The sequence below is a fragment of the Ovis canadensis genome, chromosome 13, assembly GCF_042477335.2.
Source record: "Ovis canadensis isolate MfBH-ARS-UI-01 breed Bighorn chromosome 13, ARS-UI_OviCan_v2, whole genome shotgun sequence".
In the NCBI taxonomy this organism is placed as follows: Eukaryota; Metazoa; Chordata; class Mammalia; order Artiodactyla; family Bovidae; genus Ovis; species Ovis canadensis.
Window position 1 is genome coordinate 12,925,656 of NC_091257.1, and position 23,489 is coordinate 12,949,144.

The window sequence follows — 23,489 nt, forward strand, 5'->3', positions numbered from 1 at the left end:
CATGCGAGTTCCTCGGGGGCCTCTCGGGATTCCTCTCCCGTCGATGCCGGGGCCTAAGACCTTGTGTGGAGTCGGGGCCGGAACCTGAGGATTCCTCTCCAGTGCTGACATGGATCTTGGGGTACTTCTGGAGTCTCCCCAGGGGAGTCAGTCCTCGTCTCGAATGCGGGCATGCACTTGCGCTTTCCTCCAGAGCGGTAGCAGCCGTGTCACGCAGTCCTCCGCGTGGATCAAAGGATCTATGGTTTTCCCTCGAGTCTTCCCACGAGGCTTTCCCACGAGGCTTTCCCACAGGGCTGTCCCACGTGCACACGTGGTGGGAGTCGATCCTCGGCTTGAACGTCAAGGCAGTGCAGGGAAAACAGGTTCCTCTGGAATAGACTGACACATCTGGGGGACTCTTGGAATGGTGGCACGACCCTGGAGTTCCTCTCGCCTTTCCTGTGGAGAGCGCCTCCTCTTGAGATGCGACGGGAACGCCGGGAATTCTTTCCCTACGAAACAGGGAAAGGATCCCTCATCTCGCTCTAGGAGGCGGAAACGGGGCTCCCCTGGATGTGTGCGGGACACCACGTGGTTCCTCTCGAGTGGAGACGGGTATGTCGGGGAACTTCTTGAGTTGCAGCAAGGGTGTGAAGGACCCTTTGGAAGTTCCAGTGGTTAGATGTGATTGGCCTCGAGAAGCCTCAGCGGAAATGGGCCTCATCTCGCCTGGAGGGCAAAACCTCCTGGATTTTCTCGAGTTGCGGCAGGTGCTCTCGACTTACGACGGGGACCTCAGGGACCCGCTCTGGTGGCCTCAGGAAAGGCCAGTCCCCATGCGAGTTCCTCGGGGGCCTCTCGGGATTCCTCTCCCGTCGATGCCGGGGCCTAAGACCTTGTGTGGAGTCGGGGCCGGAACCTGAGGATTCCTCTCCAGTGCTGACATGGATCTTGGGGTACTTCTAGAGTCTCCCCAGGGGAGTCAGTCCTCGTCTCGAATGCGGGCATGCACTTGCGCTTTCCTCCAGAGCGGTAGCAGCAGTGTCACGCAGTCCGCCGCGTGGATCAAAGGATCTATGGTTTTCCCTCGAGTCTTTCCCACGAGGCTTTCCCACGAGGCTTTCCCACAGGGCTGTCCCACGTGCACACGTGGTGGGAGTCGATCCTCGGCTTGAACGTCAAGGCAGTGCAGGGAAAACAGGTTCCTCTGGAATGGACTGACACATCTGGGGGACTCTTGGAATGGTGGCACGACCCTGGAGTTCCTCTCTCCTTTCCTGTGGAGAGCGCCTCCTCTTAAGATGCGAAGGGAACGCCGGGAATTCTTTCCCTACGAAACAGGGAAAGGATCCCTCATCTCGAGCTAGGAGGCGGAAACGGGGCTCCCCAGATGTGTGCGGGACACCACGTGCTTCCTCTCGAGTGCAGACGGGTATGTCGGGGAACTTCTTGAGTTGCAGCAAGGGTGTGAAGGACCCTTTGGAGTTCCAGTGGTTAGATGTGATTGGCCTCGAGAAGCCTCAGCGGAAATGGGCCTCATCTCGCCTGGAGGGCAAAACCCCCTGGATTTTCTCGAGTTGCGGCAGGTGCTCTCGACTTATGACGGGGACCTCAGGGACCCGCTCTGGTGGCCTCAGGAAAGGCCAGTCCCCATGCGAGTTCCTCGGGGGCCTCTCGGGATTCCTCTCCCATCGATGCCGGGGCCTAAGGCCTTGTGTGGAGTCGGGGCCGGAACCTGAGGATTCCTCTCCAGTGCTGACATGGATCTTGGGGTACTTCTGGAGTCTCCCCAGGGGAGTCAGTCCTCGTCTGGAATGCGGGCATGCACTTGTGCTTTCCTCCAGAGTGGTAGCAGCAGTGTCACGCAGTCCGCCGCGTGGATCAAAGGATCTATGGTTTTCCCTCGAGTCTTTCCCATGAGGTTTTCCCACGAGGCTTTCCCACAGGGCTGTCCCACGTGCACACGTGGTGGGAGTCGATCCTCGGCTTGAACGTCAAGGCAGTGCAGGGAAAACAGGTTCCTCTGGAATGGACTGAAACATCTGGGGGACTCTTGGAATGGTGTCACGACCCTGGAGTTCCTCTCGCCTTTCCTGTGGAGAGCGCCTCCTCTTGAGATGCGACGGGAACGCCGGGAATTCTTTCCCTATGAAACAGGGAAAGGATCCCTCATCTCGAGCTAGTAGGCGGAAACGGGGCTCCCCTGGATGTGTGCGGGACCCCACGTGCTTCCTCTCGTGTGGAGACGGGTATGTCGGGGAACTTCTTGAGTTGCAGCAATGGTGTGAAGGACCCTTTGGAAGTTCCAGTGGTTAGATGTGATTGGCCTCGAGAAGCCTCAGCGGAAATGGGCCTCATCTCGCCTGGAGGGCAAAACCTCCTGGATTTTCTCGAGTTGCGGCAGGTGCTCTCGACTTACGACGGGGACCTCAGGGAACCGCTCTGGTGGCCTCAGGAAAGGCCAGTCCCCATGCGAGTTCCTCGGGGGCGTTTCGGGATTCCTCTCCCGTCGATGTCGGGGCCTAAGACCTTGTGTGGAGTCGGGGCCGGAACCTGAGGATTCCTCTCAAGTGCTGACATGGATCTTGGGGTACTTCTGGAGTCTCCCCAGGGGAGTCAGTCCTCGTCTCGAAAGCGGGCATGCATTGTGCTTTCCTCCAGAGCGGTAGCAGCAGTGTCACGCAGTCCGCCGCGTGGATCAAAGGATCTATGGTTTTCCCTCGAGTCTTTCCCACGAGGCTTTCCCACGAGGCTTTCCCACAGGGCTGTCCCACGTGCACACGTGGTGGGAGTCGATCCTCGGCTTGAACGTCAAGGCAGTGCAGGGAAAACAGGTTCCTCTGGAATGGACTGACACATCTGTGGGACTCTTGGAATGGTGTCACGACCCTGGAGTTCCTCTCGCCTTTCCTGTGGAGAACGCCTCCTCTTGAGATGCGACGGGAACGCCGGAATTCTTTCCCTACGAAACAGGGAAAGGATCTCTCATCTCGAGCTAGGAGGCGGAAACGGGGCTCCCCTGGATGTGTGCGGGACCCACGTGCTTCCTCTCGAGTGGAGACGGGTATGTCGGGGAACTTCTTGAGTTGCAGCAAGGGTGTGAAGGACCCTTTGGAAGTTCCAGTGGTTAGACGTGATTAGCCTCGAGAAGCCTCAGCGGAAATGGGCCTCATCTCGCCTGGAGGGCAAAACCTCCTGGATTTTCTCGAGTTGCGGCAGGTGCTCTCGGCTTACGACGGGGACCTCAGGGACCCGCTCTGGTGGCCTCAGGAAAGGCCAGTCCCCATGCGAGTTCCTCGGGGGCCTCTCGGGATTCCTCTCCCGTCGATGCCGGGGCCTAAGACCTTGTGTGGAGTCGGGGCCGGAACCTGAGGATTCCTCTCCAGTGCTGACATGGATCTTGGGGTACTTCTGGAGTCTCCCCAGGGGAGTCAGTCCTCGTCTCGAATGCGGGCATGCACGTGCGCTTTCCTCCAGAGCGGTAGCAGCAGTGTCACGCAGTCCGCCGCGTGGATCAAAGGATCTATGGTTTTCCCTCGAGTCTTTCCCACGAGGCTTTCCCACGAGGCTTTCCCACAGGGCTGTCCCACGTGCACACGTGGTGGGAGTCGATCCTCGGCTTGAACGTCAAGGCAGTGCAGGGAAAACAGGTTCCTCTGTAATGGACTGACACATCTGGGGGACTCTTGGAATGGTGGCACGACCCTGGAGTTCCTCTCTCCTTTCCTGTGGAGAGCGCCTCCTCTTAAGATGCGACGGGAACGCCGGGAATACTTTCCCTATGAAACAGGGAAAGGATCCCTCATCTCGAGCTAGGAGGCGGAAACGGGGCTCCCCTGGATGTGTGTGGGACCCCACGTGCTTCCTCTCGAGTGGAGACGGGTATGTCCCTGAACTGCTTGAGTTGCAGCAAGGGTGTGAAGGACCCTTTGGAAGTTCCAGTGGTTAGATGTGATTGGCCTCGAGAAGCCTCAGCGGAAATGGGCCTCATCTCGCCTGGAGGGCAAAACCTCCTGGATTTTCTCGAGTTGCGGCAGGTGCTCTCGACTTACGACGGGGACCTCAGGGACCCGCTCTGGTGGCCTCAGGAAAGGCCAGTCCCCATGCGAGTTCCTCGGGGGCCTCTCGGGATTCCTCTCCCATCGATGCCGGGGCCTAAGACCTTGTGTGGAGTCGGGGCCGGAACCTGAGGATTCCTCTCCAGTGCTGACATGGATCTTGGGGTACTTCTGGAGTCTCCCCAGGGGAGTCAATCCTCGTCTCGAATGCGGGCATGCACTTGCGCTTTCCTCCAGAGCGGTAGCAGCAGTGTCACGCAGTCCGCCGCGTGGATCAAAGGATCTATGGTTTTCCCTCGAGTCTTTCCCACGAGGCTTTCCCACGAGGCTTTCCCACAGGGCTGTCCCACGTGCACACGTGGTGGGAGTCGATCCTCGGCTTGAACGTCAAGGCAGTGCAGGGAAAACAGGTTCCTCTGGAATGGACTGACACATCTGGGGGACTCTTGGAATGGTGTCACGACCCTGGAGTTCCTCTCTCCTTTCCTGTGGAGAGCGCCTCCTCTTGAGATGCGACGGGAACGCCGGGAATTCTTTCCCTACGAAACAGGGAAAGGATCCCTCATCTCGAGCTAGGAGGCGGAAACGGGGCTCCCCTGGATGTGTGCGGGACCCCACGTGCTTCCTCTCCAGTGCAGACGGGTATGTCGGGGAACTTCTTGAGTTGCAGCAAGGGTGTGAAGGACCCTTTGGAAGTTCCAGTGGTTAGACGTGATTAGCCTCGAGAAGCCTCAGCGGAAATGGGCCTCATCTCGCCTGGAGGGCCAAACCTACTGGATTTTCTCGAGTTGCGGCAGGTGCTCTCGACTTACGACGGGGACCTCAGGGACCCGCTCTGGTGGCCTCAGGAAAGGCCAGTCCCCATGCGAATTCCTCCGGGGCCTCTCGGGATTCCTCTCCCGTCGATGCCGGGGCCTAAGACCTTGTGTGGAGTCGGGGCCGGAACCTGAGGATTCCTCTCCAGTGCTGACATGGATCTTGGGGTACTTCTGGAGTCTCCCCAGGGGAGTCAGTCCTCGTCTCGAATGCGGGCATGCACTTGCGCTTTCCTCCAGAGCGGTAGCAGCAGTGTCACGCAGTCCGCCGCGTGGATCAAAGGATCTATGGTTTTCCCTCGAGTCTTTCCCACGAAGCTTTCCCACGAGGCTTTCCCACAGGGCTGTCCCACGTGCACACGTGGTGGGAGTGGATCCTCGGCTTGAACGTCAAGGCAGTGCAGGGAAAACAGGTTCCTCTGGAATGGACTGACACATCTGGGGACTCTTGGAATGGTGGCACGACCCTGGAGTTCCTCTCGCCTTTCCTGTGGAGAGCGCCTCCTCTTGAGATGCGACGGGAACGCCGGGAATTCTTTCCCTACGAAACAGGGAAAGGATCCCTCATCTCGAGCTAGGAGGCGGAAACGGGGCTCCCCTGGATGTGTGCGGGACCCCACGTGCTTCCTCTCGAGTGGAGACGGGTATGTCGGGGAACTTCTTGAGTTGCAGCAAGGGTGTGAAGGACCATTTGGAAGTTCCAGTGGTTAGATGTGATTAGCCTCGAGAAGCCTCAGCGGAAATGGGCCTCATCTCGCCTGGAGGGCAAAACCTCCTGGATTTTCTCGAGTGGCGGCAGGTGCTCTCGACTTACGACGGGGACCTCAGGGACCCGCTCTGGTGGCCTCAGGAAAGGCCAGTCCCCATGCGAGTTCCTCGGGGGCCTCTCAGGATTCCTCTCCCGTCGATGCCAGGGCCTAAGACCTTGTGTGGAGTCGGGGCCTGAACCTGAGGATTCCTCTCCAATGCTGACATGGATCTTGGGGTACTTCTGGAGTCTCCCCAGGGGAGTCAGTCCTCGTCTCGAATGCGGGCATGCACTTGCGCTTTCCTCCAGAGCGGTAGCAGCAGTGTCACGCAGTCCGCCGCGTGGATCAAAGGATCTATGGTTTTCCCTCGAGTCTTTCCCACGAGGCTTTCCCACGAGGCTTTCCCACAGGGCTGTCCCACGTGCACAAGTGGTGGGAGTCGATCCTCGGCTTGAACGTCAAGGCAGTGCAGGGAAAACAGTTTCCTCTGAAATGGACTGACACATCTGGGGGACTCTTGGAATGGTGGCCCGACCCTCGAGTTCCTCTCGCCTTTCCTGTGGAGAGCGCCTCCTCTTGAGATGCGACGGGAACGCCGGGAATTCTTTCCCTACGAAACAGGGAAAGGATCCCTCATCTCGAGCTAGGAGGCGGAAACGGGGCTCCCCTGGATGTGTCCGGGACCCCACGTGCTTCCTCCCGAGTGGAGACGGGTATGTCGGGGAACTTCTTGTGTTGCAGCAAGTGTGTGAAGGACCCTTTGGAAGTTCCAGTGGTTAGACGTGATTAGCCTCGAGAAGCCTCAGCGGAAATGGGCCTCATTTCGCCTGGAGGGCAAAACCTCCTGGATTTTCTCGAGTTGCGGCAGGTGCTCTCGACTTACGACGGGGACCTCAGGGACCCGCTCTGGTGGCCTCAGGAAAGGCCAGTCCCCATGCGAGTTCCTCGGGGGCCTCTCAGGATTCCTCTCCCGTCGATGCCGGGGCCTAAGACCTTGTGTGGAGTCGGGGCCGGAACCTGAGGATTCCTGTCCAGTGCTGACATGGATCTTGGGGTACTTCTGGAGTCTCCCCAGGGGAGTCATTCCTCGTCTCGAATGCGGGCATGCACTTGCGCTTTCCTCCAGAGCGGTAGCAGCAGTGTCACGCAGTCCGCCGCGTGGATCAAAGGATCTATGGTTTTCCCTCGAGTCTTTCCCACGAGGCTTTCCCACGAGGCTTTCCCACAGGGCTGTCCCACGTGCACACGTGGTGGGAGTCGATCCTCCGCTTGAACGTCAAGGCAGTGCAGGGAAAACAGGTTCCTCTGGAATGGACTGACACATCTGGGGGACTCTTGGAATGGTGGCACGACCCTGGAGTTCCTCTCGCCTTTCCTGTGGAGAGCGCCTCCTCTTGAGATGCGACGGGAACGCCGGGAATTCTTTCCCTAGGAAACAGGGAAAGGATCCTCATCTCGAGCTAGGAGGCGGAAACGGGGCTCCCCTGGATGTGTGCGGGACCCCACGTGCTTCCTCTCGAGTGGAGACGGGTATGTCGGGGAACTTCTTGAGTTGCAGCAAGGGTGTGAAGGACCCTTTGGAAGTTCCAGTGGTTAGACGTGATTAGCCTCGAGAAGCCTCAGCGGAAATGGGCCTCATCTCTCCTGGAGGGCAAAACCTCCTGGATTTTCTCGAGTTGCGGCAGGTGCTCTCGACTTACGACGGGGACCTGAGGGACCCGCTCTGGTGGCCTCAGGAAAGGCCAGTCCCCATGCGAGTTCCTCGGGGTCCTCTCGGGATTCCTCTCCCGTCGATGCCGGGGCCTAAGACCTTGTGTGGAGTCAGGGCCGGAACCTGAGGATTCCTCTCCAGTGCTGACATGGATCTTGGGGTACTTCTGGAGTCTCCCCAGGGGAGTCAGTCCTCGTCTCGAATGCGGGCATGCACTTGCGCTTTCCTCCAGAGCGGTAGCAGCAGTGTCACGCAGTCCGCCGTGTGGAGCAAAGGATCTATGGTTTTCCCTCGAGTCTTTCCCACGATGCTTTCCCACGAGGCTTTCCCACAAGGCTGTCCCACGTGCACACGTGGTGGGAGTCGATCCTCGGCTTGAACGTCAAGGCAGTGCAGGGAAAACAGGTTCCTCTGGAATGGACTGACACATCTGGGGGACTCTTGGAATGGTGGCACGACCCTGGAGTTCCTCTCGCCTTTCCTGTGGAGAGCGCCTCCTCTTGAGATGCGACGGGAACGCCGGGAATTCTTTCCCTACCAAACAGGGGAAGGATCCCTCATCTCGAGCTAGGAGGCGGAAACGGGGCTCCCCTGGATGTGTGCGGGACCCCACGTGCTTCCTCTCGAGTGGAGACGGGTATGTCGGGGAACTTCTTGAGATGCAGCAAGGGTGTGAAGAACCCTTTGGAAGTTCCAGTGGTTAGACGTGATTAGCCTCGAGAAGCCTCAGCGGAAATGGGCCTCATCTCGCCTGGAGGGCAAAACCTCCTGGATTTTCTCGAGTTGCGGCAGGTGCTCTCGACTTTCGACGGGGACCTCAGGGACCCGCTCTGGTGGCCTCAGGAAAGGCCAGTCCCCATGCGAGTTCCTCGGGGTCCTCTCGGGATTCCTCTCCCGTCGATGCCGCGGCCTAAGACCTTGTGTGGAGTCGGGGCCGGAACCTGAGGATTCCTCTCCAGTGCTGACATGGATCTTGGGGTACTTCTGGAGTCTCCCCAGGGGAGTCAGTCCTCGTCTCGAATGCGGGCATGCACTTGCGCTTTCCTCCAGAGCGGTAGCAGCAGTGTCACGCAGTCCGCCGCGTGGATCAAAGGATCTATGGTTTTCCCTCGAGTCTTTCCCACGAGGCTTTCCCACGAGGCTTTCCCACAGGGCTGTCCCACGTGCACACGTGGTGGGAGTCGATCCTCGGCTTGAACGTCAAGGCAGTGCAGGGAAAACAGGTTCCTCTGGAATGGACTGACACATCTGGGGGACTCTTGGAATGGTGGCACGACCCTGGAGTTCCTCTCGCCTTTCCTGTGGAGAGCGCCTCCTCTTGAGATGCGACGGGAACACCGGGAATTCTTTCCCTACCAAACAGGGAAAGGATCCCTCATCTCGATCTAGGAGGCGGAAACGGGGCTCCCCTGGATGTGTGCGGGACCCCACGTGCTTCCTCTCGAGTGGAGACGGGTATGTCGGGGAACTTCTTGAGATGCAGCAAGGGTGTGAAGGACCCTTTGGAAGTTCCAGTGGTTAGACGTGATTAGCCTCGAGAAGCCTCAGCGGAAATGGGCCTCATCTCGCCTGGAGGGCAAAACCTCCTGGATTTTCTCGAGTTGCGGCAGGTGCTCTCGACTTACGACGGGGACCTCAGGGACCCGCTCTGGTGGCCTCAGGAAAGGCCAGTCCCCATGCGAGTTCCTCGGGGGCCTCTCGGGATTCCTCTCCCGTCGATGCCGGGGCCTAAGACCTTGTGTGGAGTCGGGGCCGGAACCTGAGGATTCCTCTCCAGTGCTGACATGGATCTTGGGGTACTTCTGGAGTCTCCCCAGGGGAGTCAGTCCTCGTCTCGAATGCGGGCATGCACTTGCGCTTTCCTCCAGAGCGGTAGCAGCAGTGTCACGCAGTCCGCCGCGTGGATCAAAGTATCTATGGTTTTCCCTCCAGTCTTTCCCACGAGGCTTTCCCACGAGGCTTTCCCACAGGGCTGTCCCACGTGCACACGTGGTGGGAGTCGATCCTCGGCTTGAACGTCAAGGCAGTGCAGGGAAAACAGGTTCCTCTGGAATGGACTGACACATCTGGGGGACTCTTGGAATGCTGGCACGACCCTGGAGTTCCTCTCGCCTTTCCTGTGGAGAGCGCCTCCTCTTGAGATGCGACGGGAACGCCGGGAATTCTTTCCCTACGAAACAGGGAAAGGATCCCTCATCTCGAGCTAGGAGGCGGAAACGGGGCTCCCCTGGATGTGGGCGGGACCCCACGTGCTTCCTCTCGAGTGGAGACGGGTATGTCGGGGAACTTCTTGAGATGCAGCAAGGGTGTGAAGGACCCTTTGGAAGTTCCTGTGGTTAGACGTGATTAGCCTCGAGAAGCCTCAGCGGAAATGGGCCTCATCTCGCCTGGAGGGCAAAACCTCCTGGATTTTCTCGAGTTGCGGCAGGTGCTCTCGACTTTCGACGGGGACCTCAGGGACACGCTCTGGTGGCCTCAGGAAAGGCCAGTCCCCATGCGAGTTCCTCGGGGGCCTCTCGGGATTCCTCTCCCGTCGATGCCGGGGCCTTAGACCTTGTGTGGAGTCGGGGCCGGAACCTGAGGATTCTTCTCCTGTGCTGACATGGATCTTTGGGTACTTCTAGAGTCTCCCCAGGGGAGTCAGTCCTCGTCTCGAATGCGGGCATGCACTTGCGCTTTCCTCGAGAGCGGTAGCAGCAGTGTCACGCAGTCCGCCGCGTGGATCAAAGGATCTATGGTTTTCCCTCGAGTCTTTCCCACGAGGCTTTCCCACGAGGCTTTCCCACAGGGCTGTCCCACGTGCACACGTGGTGGGAGTCGATCCTCGGCTTGAACGTCAAGGCAGTGCAGGGAAAACAGGTTCCTCTGGAATGGACTGACACATCTGGGGGACTCTTGGAATGGTGGCACGACCCTGGAGTCCCTCTCGCCTTTCCTGTGGAGAGCGCCTCCTCTTGAGATGCGACGGGAACGCCGGGAATTCTTTCCCTACGAAACAGGGAAAGGATCCCTCATCTCGAGCTAGGAGGCGGAAACGGGGCTCCCCTGGATGTGTGCGGGACCCCACGTGCTTCCTCTCGAGTGGAGACGGGTATGTCGGGGAACTTCTTGAGATGCAGCAAGGGTGTGAAGGACCCTTTGGATGTTCCAGTGGTTAGACGTGATTAGCCTCGAGAAGCCTCAGCGGAAATGGGCCTCATCTCGCCTGGAGGGCAAAACCTCCTGGATTTTCTCGAGTTGGGGCAGGTGCTCTCGACTTACGACGGGGACCTGAGGGACCCGCTCTGGTGGCCACAGGAAAGGCCAGTCCCCATGCGAGTTCCTCGGGGGCCTCTCGGGATTCCTCTCCCGTCGATGCCGGGGCCTAAGACCTTGTGTGGAGTCGGGGCCGGAACCTGAGGATTCCTCTCCAGTGCTGACATGGATCTTGGTTTACTTCTGGAGTCTCCCCAGGGGAGTCAGTCCTCGTCTCGAATGCGGGCATGCACTTGCGCTTTCCTCCAGAGCGGTAGCAGCAGTGTCACGCAGTCCGCCGCGTGGATCAAAGGATCTATGGTTTTCCCTCGAGTCTTTCCCACGAGGATTTCCCACGAGGCTTTCCCACAGCGCTGTCCCACGTGCACAGGTGGTGGGAGTCGATCCTCGGCTTGAACGTCAAGGCAGTGCAGGGAAAACAGGTTCCTCTGGAATGGACTTACCCATCTGGGCGTCTCTTGGAATGGTGGCACGACCCTGGAGTTCCTCTCGCCTCTCCTGTGGAGAGCGCCTCCTCTTGAGATGCGACGGGAACGCCGGGAATTCTTTCCCTACGAAACAGGGAAAGGATCCCTCATCTCGAGCTAGGAAGCGGAAACGGGGCTCCCCTGGATGTGTGCGGGACCCCACGGGCTTCCTCTCTAGTGGAGACGGGTATGTCGGGGAACTTCTTGAGTTGCAGCAAGGGTGTGAAGGACCCTTTGGAAGTTCCAGTGGTTAGACGTGATTCGCCTCGAGAAGCCTCAGCGGAAATGGGCCTCATCTCGCCTGGAGGGCAAAACCTCCTGGAGTTTCTCGAGTTGTGGCAGGTGCTCTCGACTTACGACGGGGACCTCAGGGACCCGCTCTGGTGGCCTCAGGAAAGGCCAGTCCCCATGCGAATTCCTCGGGGGCCTCTCGGGATTACTCTCCCGTTGATGCCGGGCCTAAGACCTTGTGTGGAGTCGGGGCCGGAACCTGAGGATTCCTCTCCAGTGCTGACATGGATCTTGGGGTACTTCTGGAGTCTCCCCAGGGGAGTCAGTCCTCGTCTCGAATGCGGGCATGCACTTGCGCTTTCCTCTAGAGCGGTAGCAGCAGTGTCACGCAGTCCGCCGCGTGGATCAAAGGATCTATGGTTTTCCCTCGAGTCTTTCCCACGAGGCTTTCCCACGAGGCTTTCCCACAGGGCTGTCCCACGTGCACACGTGGTGGGAGTCGATCCTCGGCTTGAACGTCAAGGCAGTGCAGGGAAAACAGGTTCCTCTGGAATGGACTGACACATCTGGGGGACTCTTGGAATGGTGGCACGACTCTGGAGTCCCTCTCGCCTTTCCTGTGGAGAGCGCCTCCTCTTGAGATGCGACGGGAACGCCGGGAATTCTTTCCCTACGAAACAGGGAAAGGATCCCTCATCTCGAGCTAGGAGGCGGAAACGGGGCTCCCCTGGATGTGTGCGGGACCCCACGTGCTTCCTCTCGAGTGGAGACGGGTATGTCGGGGAACTTCTTGAGATGCAGCAAGGGTGTGAAGGACCCTTTGGATGTTCCAGTGGTTAGACGTGATTAGCCTCGAGAAGCCTCAGCGGAAATGGGCCTCATCTCGCCTGGAGGGCAAAACCTCCTGGATTTTCTCGAGTTGGGGCAGGTGCTCTCGACTTACGACGGGGACCTGAGGGACCCGCTCTGGTGGCCACAGGAAAGGCCAGTCCCCATGCGAGTTCCTCGGGGGCCTCTCGGGATTCCTCTCCCGTCGATGCCGGGGCCTAAGACCTTGTGTGGAGTCGGGGCCGGAACCTGAGGATTCCTCTCCAGTGCTGACATGGATCTTGGTTTACTTCTGGAGTCTCCCCAGGGGAGTCAGTCCTCGTCTCGAATGCGGGCATGCACTTGCGCTTTCCTCCAGAGCGGTAGCAGCAGTGTCACGCAGTCCGCCGCGTGGATCAAAGGTTCGATGGTTTTCCCTCGAGTCTTTCCCACGAGGCTTTCCCACAGGGCTGTCCCACGTGCACACGTGGTGGGAGTCGATCCTCGGCTTGAAAGTCAAGGCAGTGCAGGGAAAACAGGTTCCTCTGTAATGGACTGACACATCTGGGGGTCTCTTGGAATGGTGGCACGACCCTGGAGTTCCTCTCCCCTTTCCTGTGGAGAGCGCCTCCTCTTGAGATGCGACGGGAACGCCGGGAATTCTTTCCCTACGAAACAGGGAAAGGATCCCTCATCTCGAGCTAGGAGGCGAAACGGGGCTCCCCTGGATGTGTGCGGGACACCACGTGCTTCCTCTCGAGTGGAGACGGGTATGTCGGGGAACTTCTTGAGCTGCAGCAAGGGTGTGAAGGACCCTTTGGAAGTTCCAGTGGTTCGATGTGATTGGCCTTGAGAAGCCTCAGCGGAAATGGGCCTCATCTCGCCTGGAGGGCAAAACCTCCTGGATTTTCTCGAGTTGCGGCAGGTGCTCTCGACTTTCGACGGGGACCTCACGGACCCGCTCTGGTGGCCTCAGGAAAGGCCAGTCCCCATGCGAGTTCCTCGGGGGCCTCTCGGCATTCCTCTCCCGTCGATGCCGGGGCCTAAGACCTTGTGTGGAGTCGGGGCCGGAACCTGAGGATTCCTCTCCAGTGCTGACATGGATCTTGGGGTACTTCTGGAGTCTCCCCAGGGGAGTCAGTCCTCGTCTCGAATGCGGGCATGCACTTGCGCTTTCCACCAGAGCGGTAGCAGCAGTGTCACGCAGTCCGCCGCGTGGATCAAAGGATCTATGGTTTTCCCTCGAGTCTTTCCCACGAGGCTTTCCCACGAGGCTTTCCCACAGGGCTGTCCCACGTGCACACGTGGTGGGAGTCGATCCTCGGCTTGAACGTCAAGGCAGTGCAGGGAAAACAGGTTCCTCTGGAATGGACTGACACATCTGGGGGACTCTTGGAATGGTGGCACGACCCTGGAGTTCCTCTCGCCTTTCCTGTGGAGAGCGCCTCCTCTTGAGATGCGACGGGAACACCGGGAATTCTTTCCCTACCAAACAGGGAAAGGATCCCTCATCTCGATCTAGGAGGCGGAAACGGGGCTCCCCTGGATGTGTGCGGGACCCCACGTGCTTCCTCTCGAGTGGAGACGGGTATGTCGGGGAACTTCTTGAGATGCAGCAAGGGTGTGAAGGACCCTTTGGAAGTTCCAGTGGTTAGACGTGATTAGCCTCGAGAAGCCTCAGCGGAAATGGGCCTCATCTCGCCTGGAGGGCAAAACCTCCTGGATTTTCTCGAGTTGCGGCAGGTGCTCTCGACTTACGACGGGGACCTCAGGGACCCGCTCTGGTGGCCTCAGGAAAGGCCAGTCCCCATGCGAGTTCCTCGGGGGCCTCTCGGGATTCCTCTCCCGTCGATGCCGGGGCCTAAGACCTTGTGTGGAGTCGGGGCCGGAACCTGAGGATTCCTCTCCAGTGCTGACATGGATCTTGGGGTACTTCTGGAGTCTCCCCAGGGGAGTCAGTCCTCGTCTCGAATGCGGGCATGCACTTGCGCTTTCCTCCAGAGCGGTAGCAGCAGTGTCACGCAGTCCGCCGCGTGGATCAAAGGATCTATGGTTTTCCCTCCAGTCTTTCCCACGAGGCTTTCCCACGAGGCTTTCCCACAGGGCTGTCCCACGTGCACACGTGGTGGGAGTCGATCCTCGGCTTGAACGTCAAGGCAGTGCAGGGAAAACAGGTTCCTCTGGAATGGACTGACACATCTGGGGGACTCTTGGAATGGTGGCACGACCCTGGAGTTCCTCTCGCCTTTCCTGTGGAGAGCGCCTCCTCTTGAGATGCGACGGGAACGCCGGGAATTCTTTCCCTACGAAACAGGGAAAGGATCCCTCATCTCGAGCTAGGAGGCGGAAACGGGGCTCCCCTGGATGTGGGCGGGACCCCACGTGCTTCCTCTCGAGTGGAGACGGGTATGTCGGGGAACTTCTTGAGATGCAGCAAGGGTGTGAAGGACCCTTTGGAAGTTCCTGTGGTTAGACGTGATTAGCCTCGAGAAGCCTCAGCGGAAATGGGCCTCATCTCGCCTGGAGGGCAAAACCTCCTGGATTTTCTCGAGTTGCGGCAGGTGCTCTCGACTTTCGACGGGTACCTCAGGGACACGCTCTGGTGGCCTCAGGAAAGGCCAGTCCCCATGCGAGTTTCTCGGGGGCCTCTCGGGATTCCTCTCCCGTCGATGCCGGGGCCTTAGACCTTGTGTGGAGTCGGGGCCGGAACCTGAGGATTCTTCTCCTGTGCTGACATGGATCTTTGGGTACTTCTAGAGTCTCCCCAGGGGAGTCAGTCCTCGTCTCGAATGCGGGCATGCACTTGCGCTTTCCTCCAGAGCGGTAGCAGCAGTGTCACGCAGTCCGCCGCGTGGATCAAAGGATCTATGGTTTTCCCTCGAGTCTTTCCCACGAGGCTTTCCCACGAGGCTTTCCCACAGGGCTGTCCCACGTGCACACGTGGTGGGAGTCGATCCTCGGCTTGAACGTCAAGGCAGTGCAGGGAAAACAGGTTCCTCTGGAATGGACTGACACATCTGGGGGACTCTTGGAATGGTGGCACGACTCTGGAGTCCCTCTCGCCTTTCCTGTGGAGAGCGCCTCCTCTTGAGATGCGACGGGAACGCCGGGAATTCTTTCCCTACGAAACAGGGAAAGGATCCCTCATCTCGAGCTAGGAGGCGGAAACGGGGCTCCCCTGGATGTGTGCGGGACCCCACGTGCTTCCTCTCGAGTGGAGACGGGTATGTCGGGGAACTTCTTGAGATGCAGCAAGGGTGTGAAGGAACCTTTGGATGTTCCAGTGGTTAGACGTGATTAGCCTCGAGAAGCCTCAGCGGAAATGGGCCTCATCTCGCCTGGAGGGCAAAACCTCCTGGATTTTCTCGAGTTGGGGCAGGTGCTCTCGACTTACGACGGGGACCTGAGGGACCCGCTCTGGTGGCCACAGGAAAGGCCAGTCCCCATGCGAGTTCCTCGGGGGCCTCTCGGGATTCCTCTCCCGTCGATGCCGGGGCCTAAGACCTTGTGTGGAGTCGGGGCCGGAACCTGAGGATTCCTCTCCAGTGCTGACATGGATCTTGGTTTACTTCTGGAGTCTCCCCAGGGGAGTCAGTCCTCGTCTCGAATGCGGGCATGCACTTGCGCTTTCCTCCAGAGCGGTAGCAGCAGTGTCACGCAGTCCGCCGCGTGGATCAAAGGATCGATGGTTTTCCCTCGAGTCTTTCCCACGAGGCTTTCCCACAGGGCTGTCCCACGTGCACACGTGGTGGGAGTCGATCCTCGGCTTGAAAGTCAAGGCAGTGCAGGGAAAACAGGTTCCTCTGTAATGGACTGACACATCTGGGGGTCTCTTGGAATGGTGGCACGACCCTGGAGTTCCTCTCCCCTTTCCTGTGGAGAGCGCCTCCTCTTGAGATGCGACGGGAACGCCGGGAATTCTTTCCCTACGAAACAGGGAAAGGATCCCTCATCTCGAGCTAGGAGGCGAAACGGGGCTCCCCTGGATGTGTGCGGGACACCACGTGCTTCCTCTCGAGTGGAGACGGGTATGTCGGGGAACTTCTTGAGCTGCAGCAAGGGTGTGAAGGACCCTTTGGAAGTTCCAGTGGTTCGATGTGATTGGCCTTGAGAAGCCTCAGCGGAAATGGGCCTCATCTCGCCTGGAGGGCAAAACCTCCTGGATTTTCTCGAGTTGCGGCAGGTGCTCTCGACTTTCGACGGGGACCTCACGGACCCGCTCTGGTGGCCTCAGGAAAGGCCAGTCCCCATGCGAGTTCCTCGGGGGCCTCTCGGCATTCCTCTCCCGTCGATGCCGGGGCCTAAGACCTTGTGTGGAGTCGGGGCCGGAACCTGAGGATTCCTCTCCAGTGCTGACATGGATCTTGGGGTACTTCTGGAGTCTCCCCAGGGGAGTCAGTCCTCGTCTCGAATGCGGGCATGCACTTGCGCTTTCCACCAGAGCGGTAGCAGCAGTGTCACGCAGTCCGCCGCGTGGATCAAAGGATCTATGGTTTTCCCTCGAGTCTTTCCCACGAGGCTTTCCCACGAGGCTTTCCCACAGGGCTGTCCCACGTGCACACGTGGTGGGAGTCGATCCTCGGCTTGAACGTCAAGGCAGTGCAGGGAAAACAGGTTCCTCTGGAATGGACTGACACATCTGGGGGACTCTTGGAATTTTGTCACGACCCTGGAGTTCCTCTCGCCTTTCCTGTGGAGAGCGCCTCCTCTTGAGATGCGACGGGAACGCCGGGAATTCTTTCCCTACGAAACAGGGAAAGGATCCCTCATCTCGAGCTAGGAGGCGGAAACGGGGCTCCCCTGGATGTGTGTGGGACCCCACGTGCTTCCTCTCGAGTGGAGACGGGTATGTCGGGGAACTTCTTGAGTTGCAGTAATGGTGTGAAGCACCCTTTGGAAGTTCCAGTGGTTAGATGTGATTGGCCTCGAGAAGCCTCAGCGGAAATGGGCCTCATCTCGCCTGGAGGGCAAAACCTCCTGGATTTTCTCGAGTTGCGGCAGGTGCTCTCGACTTACGGCGGGGACCTCAGGGACCCGCTCTGGTGGCCTCAGGAAAGGCCAGTCCCGATGCGAGTTCCTCGGGGGCCTCTGGGGATTCCTCTCCCATCGATGCCGGTGCCTAAGACCTTGTGTGGAGTCGGGGCCGGAACCTGAGGATTCCTCTCCAGTGCTGACATGGATCTTGGGGTATTTCCGGAATCTCCCCAGGAGAGTCAGTCCTCGTCTCGAATGCGGGCATGCACTTGCGCTTTCCTCCAGAGAGGTCGCAGCAGTGTCACGCAGTCCGCCGCGTGGATCAAAGGATCTATGTTTTTCCCTCGAGTCTTTCAAACGAGGCTTTCCCACGAGGCTTTCCCACAGGGCTGTCCCACGTGCACACGTGGTGGGAGTCGATCCTCGGCTTGAACGTCAAGGCAGTGCAGGGAAAACAGGTTCCTCTGGAATGGACTGACACATCTGGGGGACTCTTGGAATGGTGACACGACCCTTCAGTTCCTCTCGCCTTTCCTGTGGAGAGCGCCTCCTCTTGAGATGCGACGGGAACGCCGGGAATTCTTTCCCTACGAAACAGGGAAAGGATCCCTCATCTCGAGCTAGGAGGCGGAAACGGGGCTCCCCTGGATGTGTGCCGGACCCCACGTGCTTCCTCTCGAGTGGAGACGGGTATGTCGGGGAACTTCTTGAGTTGCAGCAAGGGTGTGAAGGACCCTTTGGAAGTTCCAGTGGTTAGATGTGATTGGCCTCGAGAAGCCTCAGCGGAAATGGGCTTCATCTCGCCTGGAGGGCAAAACCGCCTGGATTTTCTCGAGTTGCGGCAGGTGCTCTCGACTTACGACGAGGACCTCAGGGACCCGCTCTGGTGGCCTCAGGAAAGGACAGTCCCCATGCGAGTTCCTCTGGGGATTCCTCTCCCGTCGATGCCGGGGCCTAAGACCTTGTGTGAAGTCGGGGCCGGAACCTGAGGATTCCTCTCCAGTGCTGACATGGATCTTGGGGTACTTCTGGAGTCTCCCCAGGGGAGTCAGTCCTCGTCTCGAATGCGGGCATGCACTTGCGCTTTCCTCCAGAGCGGTAGCAGCAGTGTCACGCAGTCCGTCTCGTGGATCAAAGGATCTATGGTTTTCCCTCGAGGCTTTCCCACGAGGCTTTCCCACGAGGCTTTCCCACAGGGCTGTCCCACGTGCACACGTGGTGGGAGTCGATCCTCGGCTTGAACGTCAAGGCAGTGCAGGGAAAACAGGTTCCTCTGGAATGGACTGACACATCTGGGGGACTCTTGGAATGGTGGCACGACCCTGGAGTTCCTCTCGCCTTTCCTGTGGAGAGCGCCTCCTCTTGAGATGCGACGGGAACGCCGGGAATTCTTTCTCTACGAAACAGGGAAAGGATCCCTCATCTCGAGCTAGGAGGCGGAAACGGGGCTCCCCTGGATGTGTGCGGGACCCCACGTGCTTCCTTTCGAGTGGAGACGGGTATGTCGGGGAACTTCTTGAGTTGCAGCAAGGGTGTGAAGGACCCTTTGGAAGTTCCAGTGTTTAGACGTGATTAGCCTCGAAAACCTCTGCGGAAATGAGCCTCATCTCGCCTGGAGGGCAAAACATCCTGGATTTTCTCGAGTTGCGGCAGGTGATCTCGACTAACGACGGGGACCTCAGGGACCCGCTCTGGTGGCCTCAGGAAAAGCCAGTCCCCATGCGAGTTCCTCGGGGGCCTCTCGGGATCCCTCTCCCGTCGATGCCGGGGCCTAAGTCCTTGTGTGGAGTCGGGGCCGGAACCTGAGGATTCCTCTCCAGTGCTGACATGGATCTTGGGGTACTTCTGGAGTCTCCCCAGGGGAGTCAGTCCTCGTCTCGAATGCGGGCATGCACTTGCGCTTTCCTCCAGAGCGGTAGCAGCAGTGTCACACAGTCCGCCGCGGGGATCAAAGGATCTATGGTTTTCCCTCGAGTCTTTCCCACGAGGCTTTCCCACGAGGCTTTCCCACAGGGCTGTCCCACGTGCACACGTGGTGGGACTCGATCCTCGGCTTGAACGTCAAGGCAGTGCAGGGAAAACAGGTTCCTCTGGAATGGACTGACACATCTGGGGGACTCTTGGAATGGTGGCACGACCCTTGAGTTCCTCTCGCCTTTCCTGTGGAGAGCGCCTCCTCTTGAGATGCGACGGGAACGCCGGGAATTCTTTCCCTACGAAACAGGGAAAGGATCCCTCATCTCGAGATAAGAGTCGGAAACGGAGCTCCCCTGGATGTGGGCGGGACACCACGTGCTTCCTCTCGAGTGGAGACGGGTATGTCGGGGAACTTCTTGAGTTGCAGCAAGGGTGTGAAGGACCCGTTGGAAGTTCCAGTGGTTAGACGTGATTAGCCTCGAGAAGCCTCAGCGGAAATGGGCCTCATCTCGCCTGGAGGGCAAAACCTCCTGGATTTTCTCGAGTTGCGGCAGGTGCTCTCGACTTACCACGGGGACCTCAGGGACCCGCTCTGGTGGCCTCAGGAAAGGCCAGTCCCCATGCGAGTTCCTCGTGGGCCTCTCGGGATTCCTCTCCCATCGATGCCGGGGCCTAAGACCTTGTGTGGAGTCGGGGCCGGAACCTGAGGATTCCTCTCCAGTACTGACATGGATCTTGGGGTACTTCTGGAGTCTCCCCAGGGGAGTCAGTCCTCGTCTCGAATGAGGGCATGCACTTGAGCTTTCCTCCAGAGCGGCAGCAGCAGTGTCACGCAGTCCGCCGCGGGGATCAAAGGATCTATGGTTTTCCCTCGAGTCTTTCCCACGAGGCTTTCCCACGAGGCTTTCCCACAGGGCTGTCCCACGTGCACAGGTGGTGGGAGTCGATCCTCGGCTTGAACGTCAAGGCAGTGCAGGGAAAACAGGTTCCTCTGGAATGGACTGACACATCTGGGGGACTCTTGGAATGGTGGCACGACCCTGGAGTTCCTTTCGCCTTTCCTGTGGAGAGCGCCTCCTCTTGAGATGCGACGGGAACGCCGGGAATTCTTTCCCTACGAAACAGGGAAGGATCCCTCATCTCGAGCTAGGAGGCGGAATCGGGGCTCCCCTGGATGTGTGCGGGACCCCACGTGCTTCCTCTCGAGTGGAGACGGGTATGTCGGGGAAATTCTTGAGTTGCAGCAAGGGTGTGAAGGACCCTTTGTAAGTTCCAGTGGTTAGATGTGATTGGCCTCTTGAAGACTCAGCGGAAATGGGCCTCATCTCGCCTGGAGGGCAAAACCTCCTGGATTTTCTCGAGTTGCGGCAGGTGCTCTCGACTTACCACGGGGACCTCAGGGACCCGCTCTGGTGGCCTCAGGAAAGGCCAGTCCCCATGCGAGTTCCTCGGGGGCCTCTGGGGATTCCTCTCCCGTCGATGCCAGGGCCTAAGACCTTGTGTGGAGTCGGGGCCGGAACCTGAGGATTCCTCTCCAGTGCTGACATGGATCTTGGGGTACTTCTGGAGTCTCCCCAGGGGAGTCAGTCCTCGTCTCGAATGCGGGCATGCACTTGCGCTTTCCTCCAGAGCGGTAGCAGCAGTGTCACACAGTCCGCCGCGGGGATCAAAGGATCTATGGTTTTCCCTCGAGTCTTTCCCACGAGGCTTTCCCACGAGGCTTTCCCACAGGGCTGTCCCACGTGCACACGTGGTGGGACTCGATCCTCGGCTTGAACGTCAAGGCAGTGCAGGGAAAACAGGTTCCTCTGGAATGGACTGACACATCTAGGGGACTCTTGGAATGGTGGCATGACCCTGGAGTTCCTCTCGCCTTTCCTGTGGAGAGCGCCTTCTCTTGAGATGCGACGGGAACGCCGGGAATTCTTTCCCTACGAAACAGGGAAAGGATCCCTCATCTCGAGCTAGGAGGCGGAAACGGGGCTCCCCTGGATGTGTGCGGGACCCCACGTGCTTCCTCTCGAGTGGAGACGGGTATGTCGGGGAACTTCTTGAGTTGCAGCAATGGTGTGAAGGACCCTTTGGAAGTTCCAGTGGTTAGATGTGATTGGCCTCGAGAAGCTTCAGCGGAAATGGGACACATCTCGCCTGGAGGGCAAAACCTCCTGGATTTTCTCGAGTTGCGGCAGGTGCTCTCGACTTACGACGGGGACCTCAGGGACTCGCTCTGGTGGCCTCAGGAAAGGCCAGTCCCCATGCGAGTTCCTCGGGGGCGTCTCGGGATTCCTCTCCCGTCGATGCCGGTGCCTAAGACCTTGTGTGGAGTCGGGGCCGGAACCTGAGGATTCCTCTCCAGTGCTGACATGGATCTTGGGGTACTTCTGGAGTCCCCCCAGGGGAGTCAGTCCTCGTCTCGAATGCGGGCATGCACTTGCGCTTTCCTCCAGAGCGGTAGCAGCAGTGTCACGCAGTCCGCCGCGTGGATCAAAGGATCTATGGTTTTCCCTCGAGTCTTTCCCACGAGGCTTTCCCACGAGGCTTTCCCACAGGGCTGTCCCACGTGCACACGTGGTGGGACTCGATCCTCGGCTTGAACGTCAAGGCAGTGCAGGGAAAACAGGTTCCTCTGGAATGGACTGACACATCTGGGGGACTCTTGGAATGGTGTCTCGACCCTGGAGTTCCCTTCACCTTTCCTGGGGAGAGCGCCTCCTCTTGAGATGCGACGGGAACGCCGGGAATTCTTTCCCTACGAAACAGGGAAAGGATCCCTCATCTCGAGCTAGGAGGCGGAAACGGGTCTCCCCTGGATGTGTGCGGGACCCCACGTGCTTCCTCTCGAGTGCAGACGGGTATGTCGGGGAACTTCTTGAGTTGCAGCAAGGGTGTGAAGGACCCTTTGGAAGTTCCAGTGGTTAGACGTGATTAGCCTCGAGAAGCCTCAGAGGAAATGGGCCTCATCTCGCCTGGAGGGCAAAACCTCCTGGATTTTCTCGAGTTGCGGCAGGTGCTCTCGACTTACGACGGGGACCTCAGGGACCCGCTCTGGTGGCCTCAGGAAAGGCCAGTCCCCATGCGAGTTCCTCGTGGGCCTCTCGGGATTCCTCTCCCATCGATGCCGGGGCCTAAGACCTTGTGTGGATTCGGCGCCGGAACCTGAGGATTCCTCTCCAGTACTGACATGGATCTTGGGGTACTTCTGGAGTCTCCCCAGGGGAGTCAGTCCTCGTCTCGAATGAGGGCATGCACTTGCGCTTTCCTCCAGAGCGGTAGCAGCAGTGTCACGCAGTCCGCCGCGTGGATCAAAGGATCTATGGTTTTCCCTCGAGTCTTTCCCACGAGGCTTTCCCACGAGGCTTTCCCACAGGGCTGTCCCACGTGCACACGTGGTGGGAGTCGGTCCTCGGCTTGAACGTCAAGGCAGTGCAGGGAAAACAGGTTCCTCTGGAATGGACTGACACATCTGGGGGACTCTTGGAATGGTGTCACGATCCTGGAGTTCCTTTCGCCTTTCCTGTGGAGAGCGCCTCCTCTTGAGATGCGACGGGAACGCCGGGAATTCTTTCCCTACGAAACAGGGAAGGATCCCTCATCTCGAGCTAGGAGGCGGAAACGGGGCTCCCCTGGATGTGTGCGGGACCCCACGTGCTTCCTCTCGTGTGGAGACGGGTATGTCGGGGAACTTCTTGAGTTGCAGCAAGGGTGTGAAGGACCCTTTGGAAGTTCCAGTGGTTAGACGTGATTAGCCTCGAGAAGCCTCAGCGGAAATGGGCCTCATCTCGCCTGGAGGGCAAAACCTCCTGGATTTTCTCGAGTTGCGGCAGGTGCTCTCGACTTACGACGGGGACCTCAGGGACCCGCTCTGGTGGCCTCAGGAAAGGCCAGTCCCCATGCGAGTTCCTCGTGGGCCTCTCGGGATTCCTCTCCCATCGATGCCGGGGCCTAAGACCTTGTGTGGAGTCGGGGCCGGAACCTGAGGATTCCTCTCCAGTACTGACATGGATCTTGGGGTACTTCTGGAGTCTCCCCAGGGGAGTCAGTCCTCGTCTCGAATGAGGGCATGCACTTGCGCTTTCCTCCAGAGCGGTAGCAGCAGTGTCACGCAGTCCGCCGCGGGGATCAAAGGATCTATGGTTTTCCCTCGAGTCTTTCCCACGAGGCTTTCCCACGAGGCTTTCCCACAGGGCTGTCCCACGTGCACAGGTGGTGGGAGTCGATCCTCGGCTTGAACGTCAAGGCAGTGCAGGGAAAACAGGTTCCTCTGGAATGGACTGACACATCTGGGGGACTCTTGGAATGGTGGCACGACCCTGGAGTTCCTTTCGCCTTTCCTGTGGAGAGCGCCTCCTCTTGAGATGCGACGGGAACGCCGGGAATTCTTTCCCTACGAAACAGGGAAGGATCCCTCATCTCGAGCTAGGAGGCGGAATCGGGGCTCCCCTGGATGTGTGCGGGACCCCACGTGCTTCCTCTCGAGTGGAGACGGGTATGTCGGGGAACTTCTTGAGTTGCAGCAAGTGTGT